This window comes from Clytia hemisphaerica, unplaced genomic scaffold (assembly GCF_902728285.1).
Source record: "Clytia hemisphaerica strain Z4C2 unplaced genomic scaffold, Clytia hemisphaerica genome assembly, whole genome shotgun sequence".
In the NCBI taxonomy this organism is placed as follows: domain Eukaryota; kingdom Metazoa; phylum Cnidaria; class Hydrozoa; order Leptothecata; family Clytiidae; genus Clytia; species Clytia hemisphaerica.
In genome coordinates this window covers 473,441-492,467 of record NW_027104387.1, presented here as the reverse complement: position 1 = coordinate 492,467, position 19,027 = coordinate 473,441, and positions in this window count along the sequence as shown.

The following is a 19,027-nucleotide window of genomic DNA, read 5'->3' as shown; positions in this document are numbered from 1 at the left end:
GTTTTTTGGCATTTTCTCGAGATTTTATCATTAGTTTTTTCTGATTTTTTTCTCAAAACATGGCCGAGTTTGATTTTTGAGGAAATTTTTTTTCCGGCCGAAAATGCCGTAAATATGTCGTAAATCGCCGTTTTTCTGGATTTTCATTGGACTTTTTCCTTACAATTGGTTGTTTTTTCATTCAAAAACATTATTAATACTAATAGCAATGCCCACCATCAAGCATGTTTCAATTTTCAATAAAATTGATTATTGAAGCCGGAGCTATTTAAAAATCGCCGGAACAACCTCTTTTTGCCTAAAGACAGTATTTCTTGTATTTCTTGAGCTGTACTTTATATTTTTTTATGAAATTTTGCACACTGATGCAATATGACAATACCTAAAATGTGACGGAGCCCGATTTTAGGAAAATATTTTTTTCCGGCCGAAAATGCCGGAAATATGCCGGAAAAACCGGCTTTTTTACATTTTCTCGAATTTTCATCAAAAGTTTTTTCTGATTTTTTGCAGAAAGATGCGTATTCGCAATGCTCAAAACATGGCTGAGTTCCATTTTTTAGAAATTTTTTTTTCGGTTGAAAATGCCGGAAATCGCCGTTTTTGAAGATTTTCATTAGATTTTTTCCTTGTATTTCTATGTTTTTCACACAAAAACATTATTGATAACAATGCTCGCCATCAAGCATGATTCAATTGTCAATAAAACTGATTTTTGCGACCAGAACTTTCTATTTATTTTTCCCCTACAAAGGCTTCTCCCCCCATCAACAATCAATGATGAATTTATTGCATTATGCATTTTCGCTAAACGCTATATTTTTTGACTGATTTTTTTTAATATTAACTTTCGGTCATAAATAATAATACCTCGAAGTTTCAAGCCCATATCATTTCTAGTTATTGAGTAATCAACGTTTAAAGTTAAAAGGTCGATTTTTCAATTTCCAGTGGATGGCCACCTTAAAGTCTGTTCACGATAAGTGTGCACTCTTTTTTCTTTTACCTATAACTTTTGAAGGAATTCTTCAATCTTTATAAATTTGGTATCGTTGGAGAGATATTAGTGAGTGGAACAATTTGAAATAAAAAAGTGTTTAAAAAAATTCTAACTAGTCATAGCTTTCACTAAATGCCCCCACATAAAGATCATGTCATGCACTTATAAAGCTTTTTAATGCTTTAAAGATTAAAACATTAAAAAATAGCCAGGAATAATTGATTGATTGATTTATTGATTGATTGGTTGATTGATTGAGGCATTTGCTTGAAAAAAATTATATTCCATTAACAAAATACTTGAAGAACTTGCAGCTTGATAATTTAATAAAATTTAAGGAAAAGCTGGAAAAGCTTCTTTAAAAATATATTCAAAAAATTATGGTATCATTAGCTTACAGGTTTTCACATCTCCTGTTTGTTTTTTTCTCCTTAGTTTCTTTCTTAGAACAATATATGTCGTGATTATTATTCATTAAATAGACCTTTTCTGATAATGCCGCAGACATCTTAGATTGTAGGCAAAATATATAGTGGTGAATAAATCAACAAGGTAACCAATCAGAAATAGCTTGTTTTTTTCACTGGCTGCTATATTTCAATAATTCTCTATTGCAACTTTGCCTAACAAACAATAGTCAAGAGGATACTGTGTATGAAATTTATCAAAAAGTTCTGCGCCATCTTAAAGGGGGGGGGCCTTAAATAGGGTGAAATAGAAACCAATCCTAGATAAGGCCCGGCCTCCACTTGGGTACGCTGTGATTGCACTTATTCTCAAACAAAATCTTCTATTTTATTGGTCAAAAGAAAAATAAAGGAATGCCATTGTGGTCCATTCAGACGTACAGTCGAGAAAAGTTGAAATGCGCCTAAATTTTTTTTCAAGTGCATAGTACTTTTTCATGATGCAATCTTTTCTCCAAGCAGCGCAGACAATGAAGAGACGTGCCTTCAGGAAGCTAGACTTTTTGAGTTTATAGCTATATATACTTTCACTTTATGATGTTTCTGTATGACTGTCTGTGTACCTAGTCTAACCAGTGTTAAATGCCTTTGGGAAGGTCCATCCTAACTTGGAAAGCCAGAATTGGAGCTATTTCACCAAACCACTGGAGCGTAAGTTATTTAGGCTATCACAACTGCATGAAAAAGTTGAATGTGCGCATGTAGTGCAAGTGAGGTAAATCTATTTTGAAGACCAAAAGAAAAAGTTTGTTTACATTGATTGACATTCACATCATTCATTACGACCCTGCCGATTCCCCGGACTCCGGGGATTTTCTTGTTGTTTGTCCGGGGATTTTAACATTACTTTTTGAGACTTTCTCCAGACACCCCGGACTGAACGCGCGGTCTGCGCGACGTACTTTAACGATCGCGGGCTCTTCTCAGGCTTTAAAAAAGAGATGTTGGCGTGGTCAAACGCCGTAAGTGATAAGCTTATCAAAACTAATCACTTATATATTTAGTAAGATAGGCCAATTTTAACAGATCTTTCAGGAAAACAAGCCAATCAAAGTTAACAATTTTCCCGCGGCACAATTTGATTGGCTGATCTTAGCGTAACGGGTTTTCTAAGATGGTAGCTAAAGTAGCGATAATTTTATTCAACTTGTTTTTTTTGATGGTGGAAGGAGGGGAGACGATAATTACAAGGTCTCAAAAGAAGGTTGTCTATTGCTCATTCCGACATCGACTATTAACCTGACTGAAATTCGAGCCGTTACTAGCAACCCTGCGGGGCCCAAGGCGCCGAGTATGCACCCGGCACAGTGACAAGCCGTTACTAGCAACCCTGACCCTACCTAACTGTTACCTAATCAATTCCAAACAACAAAACCCCCGGCAAATTTAAAATGTCGGAATGAGCAATAGACAACCTTCTTTTGAGACCTTGTAGTTATACTTTCCCTGGAAGGAGGCTTTGTCAAGCTTTTTCAAGTTAAGTGAATCAATCTACTTTTAAAACTTCAAAAAGCTTTTGAGAAATTTGATTGGCTTGTTTTCAAGGTTTCTCTTGGATAGAAGCAGGGGTTGAGTGACTTCTTATATCTAATATAGCCCTTCAAACAGTCTTATTTCTTCCCAAAGATTTTCTAGAATTTCTAAAGGAAAATCACATCGAACAGGATCCTCAATAATCTGGCTTATGGTTATTAATACTAGATTAGAAGATCATAGCTATATTTTGTATTCCTTCAATATATTTTCTTTCTTGTGTTTATTCAGGACTTTGATCTGGGGGATGGATGATTCAACGACCAACAACCGACGACTGCTGAGAAAGCTGAGCTCGACCAGAAAAGTTTATACACGAAATGAAAGATTTGACCCTGGATTTTAAGGTAGGACTTATTTGAAATATTCTTAAGAGGATTAAGGTACTAATAGTTCTTTTCAAGGCAGAGGGGAGTAATGATTGGGTACGAACTGATGAAAATAGACATTTTTTGTTGTTGTTTTTTATTTATTCTTTCTTAATTTTGTAGGACGACTTGTGTGATCCTGCAGCAACATGTAAATTTATGGCTGGATAGCTGGACTCCTTGACTAGTACTGCTCAGCTGCTTGCTGATTTCTCCATATCCAAGTGTAGAAGATGAAAATATATCTTTTGTCATGCTGGAATCGAGGCAGAGGCAGAAAAAGCAAGAAAGAAATTTTTCTACTTAATTCTTGTTAACTTAAAATTATCCATATTTTCTAAATAAATCAAGAAGAAATCATTTATTACATTAACACATACAGTTGTCTGTCAAATTAATTTCATGAGGGACTGATTTGGAACCAGTTGGAACACATTATTTAGTGAAATACTCCTCTAAAAAGTCATTAAATTCCCGGAAATTTAGAAAGTCCTGAATTTGAACTTCTAAGTCAAAAACTGAGCTTTATTCAAAGTTTCCTGATGTTATATGGGTTGTATTGATCATTCCCAAGCATGTCCTCTACCCTTCCAATAGACTTGTAAAAGCAAATAATGGCCTAAAGTCCTATTTATAAGCCTATATTTCCGTTGTAAACAGGTCCGAAAATTTTGAAAAATTACCTTTGGCGTCTTTGATCCCGATTTCTAAAAAGAGAAAAAGAGAAAGTGTTTATAAAATTTTATTTTTCTTAAAGCTCAATCCTTCCCTGAAAAAAGTCTTTTTACAGAATTAAAAAAACTTCTTTAGTTGTTGAGATATTTGGGATTTTGTATAGGAGGGTACCATTGCGCGCTCGAGCTCGGGGATAATGTATGGGGCCATTTTTCTCGCGCGCAATGGTACCCCAGACATATGTCCGGGGATAAAAATATTTGTTTTGTTCCCCGGACATTTTCCCCGTATTGTCCGGGGAATCGGCAGGGTCGTCATTCATTCAACCACTTTTGGATTCAACTTTACATATGCATACATTCAACTTTTTTGTACTTTGCCGGTATCTTGTTTTACTAAGTTTAAGAAGGACTTTCTCGAGTTACGACCATATGATGGTATTTAAAGCTCGAGAAGCTCTATAAACAATAAAGGTGTAGTTATTAATAAAATAAAAGATAGAGATTGAACAAAAATATATTGAAAACTTGAGCAAATTTCTTTAAAGATTCCGGAAAAAGAATTGAAATCATTGCTGAAGTGAACTTCTGACTAAATTACAGTAGTTAGTATTCAGTTTCAAAGACAAGAAACAAAATTTGACATACAAAACACTTTTTCCAATCAATGAATCAGCTCATCATCATCATAACCAGTCTGCCATTTTGTTTGTTTTGATTTGCACAAGTAATATTGTAATTCGTGTTATATCATACACTGTTATGATTTGCATTCATAACACTCGCTTCAGCTTTTCAAAGCTAAATCAAAACTAAAATTGTATACATATGTAATAATGGTAACAGCATATAACGTAATATGAATATGAAAATATGTATACTACCGTCCCGGAAAAAACCGAACATTTACGGAAGAGACTGACTACGGGGATGCTTGGGCGACAAAACAAACAAACGCAACAAAATTTCGAGATTCCAGTCCAATATCTATGCGTGAAACTATGAGTGTCTCCTCGTCGCTACGCTCCTGCGGGGGCAAAAACGAAGATGAAAATAAAGAAGAAAAAAATGAAGATCTTGTAGATAAGTGCTATAACTTTCATTTTCACTGGAGAGATTATTTGATCTTAGGAAGTCATCACTGTGAAGAAATTTCATTAAAATATTTATTCAATATAAAGTTATGATACAAAGTTAATAAGTCATTGACTCCAAAAAACAACAGAAAACAGCGTTTTTAGACGTCAATCAGCTTATAACTTTGTTTGATATCTTTTGACTGAATGATTATTTTTGAGAAATTTTTTCTCAGTGATGACGTTTGATGATCATGGATTCACGTCAGTGAAAATAATAGTTGTAGCATTTGTAGCACTTTTCTACAAGATCTTCATTTTTTCCTTCTTCATTTTCATCTTCATTATTAGAATTATTTTAAAGAATTTTTTATTTCAAATTATTCCACACCATAATATCTTTCCAATGATACCAAATTTATAAAGATTGAAGAATTCCTTCAAAAGAAAAAAGAGTCCACACTTATCGTGAATAGACTTTAATATAGGTATTTATTCCTCACTTCTGGAGACTTTTAATTGAACATTTAAAAGGATTATTTGCAAATTATTAAGATATATTCCACCTTGTAGAAGCTAGCTTGATCCTATTTCCTTAATCCATTCAAGTCTGATTTTCACAATATATAAAAGGATGGAATTAGCCAACCTTTCGTAGGGCTTATTGCATATTAATAGAAAATTTAATCCCATAATACAAAACCTTACACTAACCCTTTTCTTCCGAACGAAGGTCCGAACCGAATGATGTGAATTCGAAATTTTCTTCAACAGAGGGGGGGGGGGTTGAATGAAAAAGTACGTACTTAACAGAGGGGGTATAGCCATTTGCGTAAGCTTGCGTACAGGGGGGCGGGGGAGATCGATTTTCAACATTTTAGTGTGGACGGGCCCTAAGGACTGTATCTTAAACAACGTCAACCTTTTCTCACGCAGAAAAGTGGAACGTTGTCGTCTTTTAGGACGAGTTAAATCTCAATTATCTCTGCCCCAATGGAAATGATCTCAAATTTTTAGGCTCCCCTTACCTTAATTCTCTTTCAACTTCTGTTCCGATAATCTATTTAATCTGTGATTTCTAGGTATTTTAACGTTTCTCAGAATTTCAAGTTCGGGTGAGAATGGTAATTTCAGGCTTTGCACTTTATCTAATCGAGCATTTCGATTTGGCGGGAGTTTATTGGCTTCTAGGCTATATTTGGAGCCTTACTGGAGTATTTTTGAGCATTTAAATCCTCAGATCATAAGCACTTCTAAATGTTAAAGGGACATAGAAGTAGTAAAATGTAAACATTGCGCAAACCACATGTCGTTAAAGAGAACAATTCAAATCACGTGTCCAAAACAAACTTTTAAAACAATCAAAATCAGCCATATTTGTTTTAATTTTTTATTTTGACATGTGACATTTGTTTTGATTTTGTATCCCGCTGCATACGGTTTGTTTACTAATTTCGTCAGTACTTTTATGTCCCTTTAAGTCTCATGTTAAAACTCTAGCCTTCCAACATAAGAGCGCTTCAAAATTATTTGTGGTTTTCAAATTTTGCTGGGAATTTCCCTTTTGTCTCAAATATTTTGACCATGATTGTACAGTGAAAGACTTTGGATAGATGCAATATTTTGCTTGTTGCAAAGATATGGAGAAGTAGAATATCTTGTAAGAAAAGGTCTAAAGTTTCTTATAAAGCATTAGCTAGACGATGTTATCGTCCGTTACAGTGATAGTAGAGGCGGGAAAAAATGGCGGTATGGCGTTTTGGCGGTATACGGAAAAAAATCGGCGGAGAGTTTCGAAGAAACGGACGATAACTCTTTGGCATAAAAAAGATTTTGCGGTTTTGCTTGGACTAACCAGTGAGACTGGTTAGTCGATCCGTGGTGAAAACCGCCTAAGTTTAAAGGCCGAGCTTGGTTCAAATGATCAAAAACACGCTGGTCACTGGGAAGGGACACAAGGACAAGATGGATCTATGGTTTTTCTGTGAAAATCCAGCTCATTATGGATTTTTTCTTCTTGGTTCATTTGTTTTATTGAGACTACAAGATAACTTAGTTTAAGGCAGTACTTATTCCTCAAGTATGCTTCTGTAGAAGCTGTTTTAAAATGATTTTTCAACAAGTCTACATATATACAGCAAAAAGACACAGAGAATCTAAGTAGGTAAGTCAGTTACCCCAAGTCAGTACCCCCAAACATGACTATGTCAGATTTTAAAACTTTCTATACTAAAACACTTGAAAAAATTTCTAATGAAAATAAAAAAACTTACTTAATGGGTGACTTTAATATTGACTTGTTAAAATCTGACTCACATCAGGAGACTCATGACTTTCTCGAACAAAATTTATCGGCTTGCCTCAAACCTTTTATCATCAGGCCTACCAGAATAACACCCCACAGCAAGACGCTCATTGATAATATATTTTCAAATTATATGGGGGATGATTTTATTTCAGGGAATATTGTCAGCGCTATTTCAGACCATTTACCTCAAATCTTACTAACAAATGAAATAAAGACACACAAAAAAATCAAACCACCAAGAAAAACCACTTTCAAAGATTATAAAAACTATGATAGTGAAAACCTCATCCTAGATTTCTTTAATATTGACTGGGATGAAAATTTTAGGGACAAAAGTCTTGATCAGAAAATGAAAGTGTTGATTCAAAAAACTAATGATGTGATTGACAAAAATACTCCAACCAAAACCATTAAAAACAGTCGCAAACGCATCAAACAAAGCCCATGGGTAACAAAGGGACTCTCGATCTCAATTAACAACAAAGACAAAATGTACAAAATTTGCATGAACACCAAAGATAAAGAGATGAAAAAACAAAGGTTTGCAAGGTTCAAGAAATTCAAAAACAATTTAACCAAATTACTTAGAGCTAGTAAAACTCTCTACTACAAAAATCTCTTTTCATCCTATGGCAGAAACTTAAGACTGATATGGAAAGGAATTCGAGAAATAACAGGGGGCAAATCAAAATCAAATGACCTCCCACAAGTCTTTATTCACAATGGTAAATCAATCAAAACTGATGATAATATTGCAACCAGTTTCAATGAATATTACAGTTCTATAGCAGAGAAAACAAAATCGAAAATTGTACCAACTGATAAACATTTTGCTCATTTCCTACAGAGACCAAATGCAAACTCAATCTTTCTCAATCCTACTAGCCCTCTAGAAGTTCTTAATATAATCACCAAACTTAACAACAAAAAGTCTGTTGGTCCAGAAAGCATTCCAGCTGCATTCCTCAAAATCCTTGCGCCAGTCATAAGCATTACTCTATCAAAACTCTTTAATGAAAGTCTCACCCAAGGCCATTTCCCTGATTGCTTAAAATCAGCAAAAATCACACCTGTTCATAAAAAAGATTCTCTCATAGATCTTATAAATTATCGTCCAATATCCCTACTTTCAAACATTAGCAAAATCTTTGAAAAAATTCTCCATGATAGACTTTATAACTTCTTAGAGGGTCACAAGATAATATTTGAGAATCAATTTGGCTTTCGAAAACAACACAACACTACACATGCATGTATGGCTTTAACAGAGTCAATTAGGAATGCGCTGGATAAAGGAGAGTTTGCTACTGGAATCTTTGTGGACCTTCAAAAAGCTTTTGACACTGTTGAACATAAGATCTTGATCCAAAAACTTAACTTCTATGGTATCCGAGGAACAGCAAACAAATTATTTGAGTCTTATCTCACAAGTAGAACCCAATTTGTCCAAATCCGCAACTCAGTCTCAAAAGTAGCAGAAATCAAACACGGAGTACCTCAAGGATCAGTTCTAGGACCCCTACTCTTTCTTCTTTATATAAATGATTTACACTTGGCAATTAAACATTCCAAAACCTTTCATTTTGCAGATGACACCTGTATCATCTACTCAAATAAATCTTTAAAACAATTGAATTCTAAACTTAACCATGACCTAAAACTGATGTCGGAATGGCTCAGAGCAAATAAGATCAGCTTAAATGCTAAAAAAACTGATGTAGTAGTTTTTAAAGCAAAAAGAAAAACCTGCTATAAAAAATTAAATTTCAGACTCAGTGGACAAAAACTTGAAATAACAAACAACACAAAATACTTGGGAATAATCTTAGATGAAAATCTCAACTGGAATACTAACATCAATGAAGTATGCAAAAAGCTCTCAAGATCAGTTGGTATCTTTGCAAAACTTAGACACTATCTTGACTACAAAACTATGCTCTCCCTTTACTACTCAATGTTCCACTCCCATATAATCTACCACCTCCCAGTAGGAAAATTGTCTTGTAATAATCTTGAAAAACTCAGTTGCCTTCAGAAGAAAGCACTTCGATTAATACATTTCAAAAAACAAACTGATCCTGTAATTCCTTTATTCCTGCAAAGTAAAGTTTTGCCCATTGAAAAACAGGCAAAGTTTCAAAATTGTCTTTTTGCTCATGACCAACTCAAAGCCAGAGTGCCAACATATTTCAAAAACTTCCTCCGAAAACTTGGAAACAATCACAACCAAGGCACCAGAGGACAAAGGCTGGCCCACTCTTTATCCCTCACCATAACATATGGCTCTAATAACATAAAAAACACCATCACTAGAGATTGGAATGAGACTGTTAACGAACTGAATATTGAACCTCTTGAAGTAACCAAAACAACTTACAAAAAACATCTTAAGACCTGGTTCTTGGACTCACTGATTTAAACTCTAACACTTTGTTTCTTTAATAGATTGAAGACAGTCACTCGTAAACATTCAACCGCCACATAGATGAAACCATCACTCATCTACTCATTCGTACACATCTCACACACTAGCTCTGTGATTCCATTATTTCCTTGTACCCATTCAGAAACATGCTTCTTTGCAATCTGTTCTTAATAATAACTGGCTCTCTCCCTCTCTCTCTCTCTCTCTCTCTCTCTCTCTCTCTCTCTCTCTCTCTCTTTCTCTCTCTCTCTCTAACCGAAAACTAATATACCCAAATACTCACCTGGTCTCCATGAGTCTTCTAGCATTGCTATCTTCATGGTCGTTCCCTTCTCAAACTCCTAGGATACAAGATCTTTATGGTGGTTACAACCTCTTTGACATACAACTTGAGCTAATTTTTTTTATTAACAAGCATAACAGATACAGTGTAAAAATTTTTGAGAAACAGTAACAAATAATATATATTTTCAAAGATCTATTTACCTTCTAGCCTCAAGATATAAACTTGTATATAGTAGACTTTATATATTTTGAGAAAAAAGAAAACATTCAATTCAATTCAATTGTGGACTTTAAAAGACTGCTATTAACATACTTCTTGTTCGAAAACTTTCACATTTTCTCATTTTGATTTGAATTGTCGAGAAGTTCAGTTACCTAGTCGTACCTGTAAAAATTATCAGATTATTATTCTAAATTTTTTAGGTAAGAATCAGAAATTCAGAAATTGGATGCATGGGAAAATATGGCTGTAATTTGCAGAGAGAGCACAATACAGAAATGAAATATTTGGCACAGCATCCTGGTTTATTATTGAGATTAAGACTTGCAATATTTCACGACGTCCTGGTATAATTTGAGATTATAAATTGCAATATTTCACTTCACGTCCTGGTTTAATTTGGGATTATAACTTGAAATATTTCACTTGACGTTCTGGTACAATTTGAGAGTATTTCTTGGAATATTTCACTTCACGTCGCGGTTTAATTTGGGATTATAACTTGGAATATTTCACTTGACGTTCTGGTACAATTTGAGATTATGACTTGCAATATTTCACTTCACGTCCTGGTTTAATTTGGGATTATAACTTGGAATATTTCACTTGACGTTCTGGTACAATTTGAGATTATGACTTGGAATATTTCACTTGACGTCCTGGTACAATTTGAGATTATTTCTTGGAATATTTCACTTCACGTCGCGGTTTAATTTGGGATTATAACTTGGAATATTTCACTTGACGTCCTGGTACAATTTGAGATTATGACTTGGAATATTTCACCAACGTTTATTTCACTTGACGTCCTGATATAATTTGAGATTATGACTTGGAAAAATTTACATCAGCCTTCTGGAATTAGTCGAGACTGTATTACACGTTGTTTTTTTTTATAAGGAACCTTAACTTTGCTCTGAGCCTGGAGTTCCTTATTTTTACAGAGAATTTCAGTCTCAAAGTTCCTTATCGAGTTCCTTACTACATAGGAAATTTTGAACTTTTTGCCCCTTGAAAGATCAAAATTTGGTCAAATTAGTCCCAATAAGGTACATTATTTTCAAATCCACTTATTCTCAGCCTGAGCAGTTCCTTAACAATTCCTTATTTTTTGAACCATTTTCAGCCTCGAGTTCCTTATAAACGTGTTCCTTATAAAAAAAAAAACGTGTACAGTATTGTCGGAAGACAGTTTAGAATCATTTGTTTATCATGATTGAATTACCTATTTATCAGTTTTTGTAAATGAGAAATTTAATGTCATTTAAATCTGCCTCAAGGTTTTTACTAATTGGTACTTTTCCATTTTAAGCTAATTTCTGGGGATTTCTTAACTTTTCTCCTATTTCATCCTCATTTTTAACGTCTCTTTTTGGGTAGAAAGAAATTCAAGCTCAAATCAAAGCAAGATCAACATACTGCAAAGCTTTACAAGCTGGAGCTTTTTTACTTTTTCCCTGCAAATTTATCATAAGATTTTTCATCCACTATTGTAAATTTTTTTATCAAACAAAACAGGAAAGTCACAAATTCGAAATTGCAAGTATTTATAAAACTGTCAATGATTTGTATACATATCCTTTGTCTTTGGGCAAATGGTGGTGGGGAGAATATACTATAGCTTTTTATTTACATGGAATTTAATATATAAAAGGGGTAAATATAAGGATATAATCCTCAGGCAAAAAAAAAAACAAACTTACATGATTTGATGTTTTTTAAGAAATTTATAAGGTGAAAGTTTAGATAGATATCCTTGTTGCAAAGAAATTACAAACTTATTAAAAAAATTACTGTTTATAAAAATTGTTTTCTAAGAAAAGAAAGTGTAGTTCCAAGAAAATATAAAGGGAATAAAAGGAAGAGGGTCTCCAAAGAGAACTATAATATTTCTTGGAATCCCTCTTTTTTTATCTCAGTTTCTCTCCCGCCTCTTTTTTTTTGTTTTGATTTTTTCGAATACCGAACACAGTTGGCCTCGCATACGGAAACTCGAATTCGTACGATTTGGGCTGTTTTTGTATTTTGTACCAAAATCGTATAGTCTAAGACTGGCAACTCTACCGACTGTTAACTCTTTTCGGCAAAAAAACCCGTTTGCGAATTTTCTTCGGCTTTGGGCTTTTTTCTTAGATAGTGATTCGTCTTAGACTATAACATAGTCTAAGCATTAGCTTAAGCATTAGCAAGTCTGCGTAGATTTTGCATTGAACTCAAACTACTCATTTTTTTATAAGCAACTCCAATTTTTAGGTCAGGGCCGTGGTTGCTTAGCATTCAAGCTCATTTTTACAAACATCTGCTTTGACCACCCCTGATATTATTCCATATTTATGCTATAGGGTTAGGGCTATCGTTTGCAACCATCCTCTAGAGAAAATTTATTGTTTAAACAATTTTTTGGAGCTTTGGACTGTGGTATGTTTTTATTAGACTAATATCATATGATTTTACTCGGCTGGGTGCAAAGTTTTTCAGTGTCAAAGCAATTTCAAAATATACTCTATATACTATAAAATAATACTATCGAGGCAATGCTAGCATGCGAAATTCTTCCGTTGATTGAATAATTGGTGATTAGATCTTTTATGAACTCGAGGAAAATAATAATTAAGAAACTCTTTTGAAGGTCACAGTTGGTTGCAAGGTAATTTTCTCACGACCCTAAGATGTTTTTTGCTGACGTGACTTATTCGCATACAATAGCTATTATAGTATTCATTTAATTTCATAATTTTATTTGTAAAAGTCAAAAATACACACTACTGTTTCACGTTGACCAATTGTCAAGCATAGTTACCAAGTGACATGTACGCATGCCCGCATCCCCAGTTTGTCCTGCATTTCAAAATATTCAGTAGAATTACGCTCAAAGTCACACAAAAATCACAAAAATGAAGAAACACAGCCAATAACGAGGAAAAAATTGATTAATGATAAAAAAGGGGAAAAATGTTTTGTAAATTTCCCATCAATTCAATGTTGAAAATCTTTCTAAGGGGGCCCAAACCCCATTGGAAATGCCTAGCTTAATTTTCGTTTCACTCGCACGACCTTGTCCCGCATTCGGAATTTTGTAACTTGGTAACTATGGTCAAGTGTAAAATTACTTCGAAAAAATCCAAACAAAATGTACAAAAAGTTTTTAGGGAACATAATAATTCAATATAGAGATAATAAGATAATGAAATGTAAAAAGAGAAAATTGGGCTCTTCCAGAAAAAATCCGTTCATGGGGGGTGGAGGATGAATTGTCCAGGGGTATTGAAAAAATACCAAAAAATTGCAATGTCCAGGGGGTAAATTCCAATGTCCAGGGGTAATTTTTTGTGTCCACGGGGTTGATTTGATGTTTGTCCAGGGGTATAACCCGTGTCCAGGGGGTTAAAAATCAAAATGTCCAGGGGTAATTCATGAAAAAAATAATATATCCTCCACCCCCCTGAACGGATTTTTTCTGGAAGAGCCCATTTGTGGGAATTTCTCTTTTTTATATTACGACAATGTGTACACGTTTTGCACGTGCTCTTATAATTACTGTAGGTGAAACAACCCCACAGAGCCACCATTCTCAGCCTGTTACCTTCTTACCTCCTGTAATCCCTTGTTACCCTGTGTTACCTATTTTAGTAACAACGCCTCTTACCCCTGCATGGGAACACTTTTCTCTTTACACTCATGCAATATTAATACATACTTTGTGTACATTTTTTTCTTTCTCCACCAAATATTTGCTCTTTTTTATGTATAATAGTGAGCAGTAATAATCATTTAATAATTTAAGATATATATTTTCTTTTATCAATAGAAATGTTTTTAACCCTTACTGACTTTTCGATTTGCAACTCGCACTTTTAATTTGCAACTCACGAATTTTGTGTGTTAAAATGCAACTCGTAACTCGCAACTCGCGATTTTATTTTGTTAAAATGCAACTCGTAACTCGTAACTCGTGAAAAGTAACTCGTAACTCGTGGTTATAAATGCAACTCGTAACTCGTAACTCGTAACTCGCATCTTATCATATCACGTTGTGAAATGTAAAAAAGTTTAAATCTTCCGGAGGGACTGCTTTAAAGCTATTAAAATAAAATAGAATAATTGTTTTATTTTAGAATGATTTTAAAATTCAATTTTCTGCTCTTTGTGTTGTATTATAATTATTGTTTTGTAAAATTAGATCTTTTGATGCTGTTTCTATCATTTCCCCTTTAAAATAAGTTTCTATTCTAATATCGGATCTATTGATTCTTCTCGAAAGAAATGGTGTATGTTTTAATTATAATGAATTGTAATCGTTTAAATAAATGTCTAGAATGATTGTTTAAAATATTTTTTCTGATTGTTCAATTTTCCTGCTCTTCTGGTCTATTATAATTATTGATTGTAAATTAGATCTTTTGATGCTGTTTCTATCATTTCCGCTTTAAAATAAGTCTCTATTCTAATCGGATCTATTGATTCTTCTCGAAAAGAAATGGTGTTGTTTATGGCGTATGACGTTCATAATTCGCGACTTATGAATTTACATTCGTCATAACTCGTTTGTAGCTCGGGTTATTGTAACTCGAGTTTTGTAACTCGGGTTTTTCCGGGGCTCAGCATAAAATTACAATTCATTTATCAAAATATATAGCAAATCAACAAGGCGGGCATGATTTAAGAATTTTTTTTAGCAGGCTTTGTGCATTGTGCTTTTGTTTTATGCTCTTGAAATATTTTTGTTTTTCAAAACAATCTCTGAATGAGTAATCATTTTGATAAAGAGATGTGTACTTGGAAAGTTTTTGTTAAATGAGTAGTAAGAGGTTGCATGGTGGTGGAATGGTTGCTAAATGATATCTAGCGTGTGAGATTGAAAGTCACTGTGGCTCACGAATAATATTGGAAGTATTTCTTTTGTATGTCCGTTTATTTTTTGTTTATTGCCGAGTTTACTTATTTGATATTCCAATGGTAGATTGGCGGCCGCCCAGGCTAAAGCTCAAAGGAGGGAGCCATTTTCCCATCGGAGATAATAGACCAGCGTCCGAGGTAGTGAATTGTGTCACTTCGTAGGGCACCCCTTAGATCAGGGCAAATTTTTTATATTATGCACCTAATAAGGTGTAGAATTGACAAAAAAAATTTGCCCTTCGAATCTCCTGCAGTTTTTGAGTGAATCAATTTTTAGATAATCGATAGAACTTATCAAGGGTCCCGTCCCCCCTTTACTAACGGTTTTTTCGAAGTGTGAAAATCAAATATCTGAGGCTACCAACGGATTCAGCGTGAAAAGAAGATAAAGAAAATGGGGTTATTTGTTAAGTTTCGACCACCTGGTGCCGAGAAATTGCATTTTTAAGGCGGAAAAATCGATGTTTTTAACGTTTTCCGATGACGTCAACATTTTTTTTGGAGCATTTTCAGAAAAAATTATTCCCACAGGTGGATAGCCCTGAATTTTTAGTATCCGAAAATGGTATGGTTTGTTAACTTTCGATGTCTAGATCTCAAGATATTTTGGTTTAAATAATTATCGGTTTTTTTTGCTGAGTCAGCAGTTTTGTTTTTCAGCATATTTACCCACCTTAAAAAGGAAATATCTCAAGATCGGATTAAAATGTTGCCCTGATTTAAAGGGTGCCCTACGAAAACCATCTTTAAGGCCTTTCTTGAATCTCGGACGCTGGTCTATAATTGATAGTCGGTCTTTGATGTACCGTACCCCCAAGTCGTGTTCAATTGCCCTTGCGTGTAAACTTAAGAATATTTCGGTTGGACTAGTCAAACCCTGAAAACGAGGGCTTTCTTACCAAGTCTCCCACTAAAAAATCCTTGACAGGGTCTTGCGAAATTCCGTAATCTCTAAACCTTTCAGTTGTTGAAAATTTTCCAGGTCTTTAGAGCTTTAGCGTGTCGGATGAGATTTTGTACATCTAGTACAAGATAACCAGTTTACCTTTTCAATAACTGTTGATATAGACGTGTATATTCCTTTTTAAAATTAGTTTTACAAAGTTAAAACCAAGTATGCAGAAAATAAGCATCTACTTTATGAGACTGGAATAAATAACTCTGGATAGACGGTGGTATGCTTTTTAATAAGTTATACAGTGAAATAGACCGATTCCGTGTGATTTTTCTAAGAAATGGCAGAAACAAACCGTTTAGAAGTTAGATATAATTTAGTAAACACTATTGACGTCAAAAATATCGCTATTTAAGCATTCTAGTCCGTAAAATAGACACCTACAAGAAAATTTCGGACAGCAAACAAGTAAATTCGGAAATTTCAGATATAGTGCTACATGATGATATATGTTTGCGCGTGCCTCTACGACTGTCATAGTTGACCTACCCCAGCTCCCGGACAACGATTTGCGAAAGTTTCTGCTCGCGGAAGATACACGCCTAAAGTTTCTAAAGTGTTACTGAAATGGGTGTTTTGTGTACAAGAAGACATATAATTTTGTCGGGTATTGTATACCTTTGTTTCGGTGATTGCACTTTAGCGAGTGGGGAAATGACTGGGAGACATCCCGTGTCTCAATAGCCATTAATGGTTATACTTAATACCCTGTATTAGGGGTTAAAATTGCCACTGAAACTCCCACAGGGATATAAAGTTATCTGAATGGAGTAAGATTGTAATGCAGCTTTTCATTTAAGAAAGGTTTTAGCCTTTCCAAGTGTGAGCGGGTCCCAAAGGGTCGCTTCTGTGACACAAGATGTTATCAAGTTTCGCCAACTTTTTTGATATTGTTTTAGAGGTTTAGAAGCAACAATGCAAGGTCTAGATGTGGAACTGGATCAGTTGAGGCGACCAGTCAAAAACGCTTTTCGTGAAGAAGTCAACCTCTTCATACATGTTCACATGAGAGTTAAGATCAAATCCTTTTTTATAAGAACAATGAGGCTCAAACAGTCAGATTTTTATTATGAGTTTTACTCTTTTTATCTTAGAAATTATCATAGATTTGATTAGACTTACTTGTGTACTTAAGTAATTCTATTAGTGTACCCAACTTTAAATAAAGAATAAATAAAAAATATAAAAAAATCCGATTTTCAAACAATAAGAACAAAGCATTGAGCCTGGAATCACTCAATAAAACAGAGGTCAAGTAGTAAAATTAGGTATAAAGCCTGAAATACCCCAATTTTTCCCTAAAAATAAGAACAATATCAGTCTCAAAGTGCCAACAAAATAAGAACACGATAAAGACAAAAATAACAGGTTCTTTTAAATGAATGTGATGTACAAAATTCAAAGTTGCTGACTCTAGGTAAGCTTCTGTAGACATAAGTCATATACAGAAGCCACTCTCAAAGTTCCCACCGAGATCCCTGAAATTCACAAAAAGTGGGGGGAAGGGTAGATAATTTCTTGTAGAAAGGGGGAGACCTCATCAAAAAGGAGTGGTTAACGCGTTCTTTGACCCATCTTCTAAATATTTCTAGCTTTGAAGTCTTGGACTGGGTTAAAATCCTAAAAAGAACAGCAAAGTGCACTTTAATAGCAGAACATTCCTTATACATTTTATGGAAATTACAACAAAAGAGTCTAATTTAAAAGGTAGATAGTAATTATTTGAGACTGGCCAGTACTGTTTTACGATTTCTTTCTGAAGCTTGTTTTTATAAAGTTTTGAATTGTACCCAAAATTATTATTCTTTTTGATAGGTTATGATCAAAAAGGGGACGGTGTTTCAAATGCATGCTGCGTATTATGACAAATATGCGCCCCTATGAACAAAGAACGATCGTGGCTTCAGGGGTATGTACAGTAAATTGCTTTAAGCTACTCTAGTCATTTCAAGAAATCATAATTTCTACTCTAGGATAAGGTGATGTTTTTGTTTTCAACAACTCTGAGAGTTCAAGCCGTAGGCTAGAGACCCGGGGAGGGAGGTATTTAGGTTTGCGGGATAACGGGTATGTGCCACCTGACTTTTGGCAGTCGGCCCTTTATAGGGACCAAACCGGACCCTTAGAAACTTAAACGGAAAAAAACCCCGAATTTCTGTAAATTTTGTGACTATTTTTCAATTTTCTTTTACTATTGGAACTATTTTGTAGAGATTTAGGCTTTGAGAGTCACGATATGGAATCTTAGCTGTTTTTACAACCCTTAAGGAACTGGAATTGAATTATTGATCGAAAAAGGGACCTTTAAGTGCGGCACATACCCGTACCTTTTTTGCCTAGGTACCCCCTAGAGAAGAATCCCAGTCAAAAAAGCGTAAATTTCACACCAAATGCTGTAATGAAAATATAATCAATCGCCAGATTTCCGTGTTAAAACAATGCAATTCTTATGCCTTAACTTTTCTTGTCTTTGGAAAAATCAAAGCTCTAGCCTTGAGCATTATTAAACTCGAACCCTGAACTTTTGCAGGTATCGTGCAATCGAAGATGAGATAGTCAAGCCGCCAATCGATCTGAAAAACAGAGGGATTTGATTTTCCAATTCCAGCACTGTGGGCTGGTGCTTCTCATCTCTATATCACACATCATGCTGACCATCCATGGGATTGGACTGGAAACATCAAATGATTTTTTAAAGTTACACATTTGAAATTGACTGACGGAAGAAATTAGCATCACTTCAAAGGGAAGTCAAATTGTTTATTTTTTCAAAAAGATTTCAAAAATGACAAAACACGCTAACTTTGGCACCAAACGCGT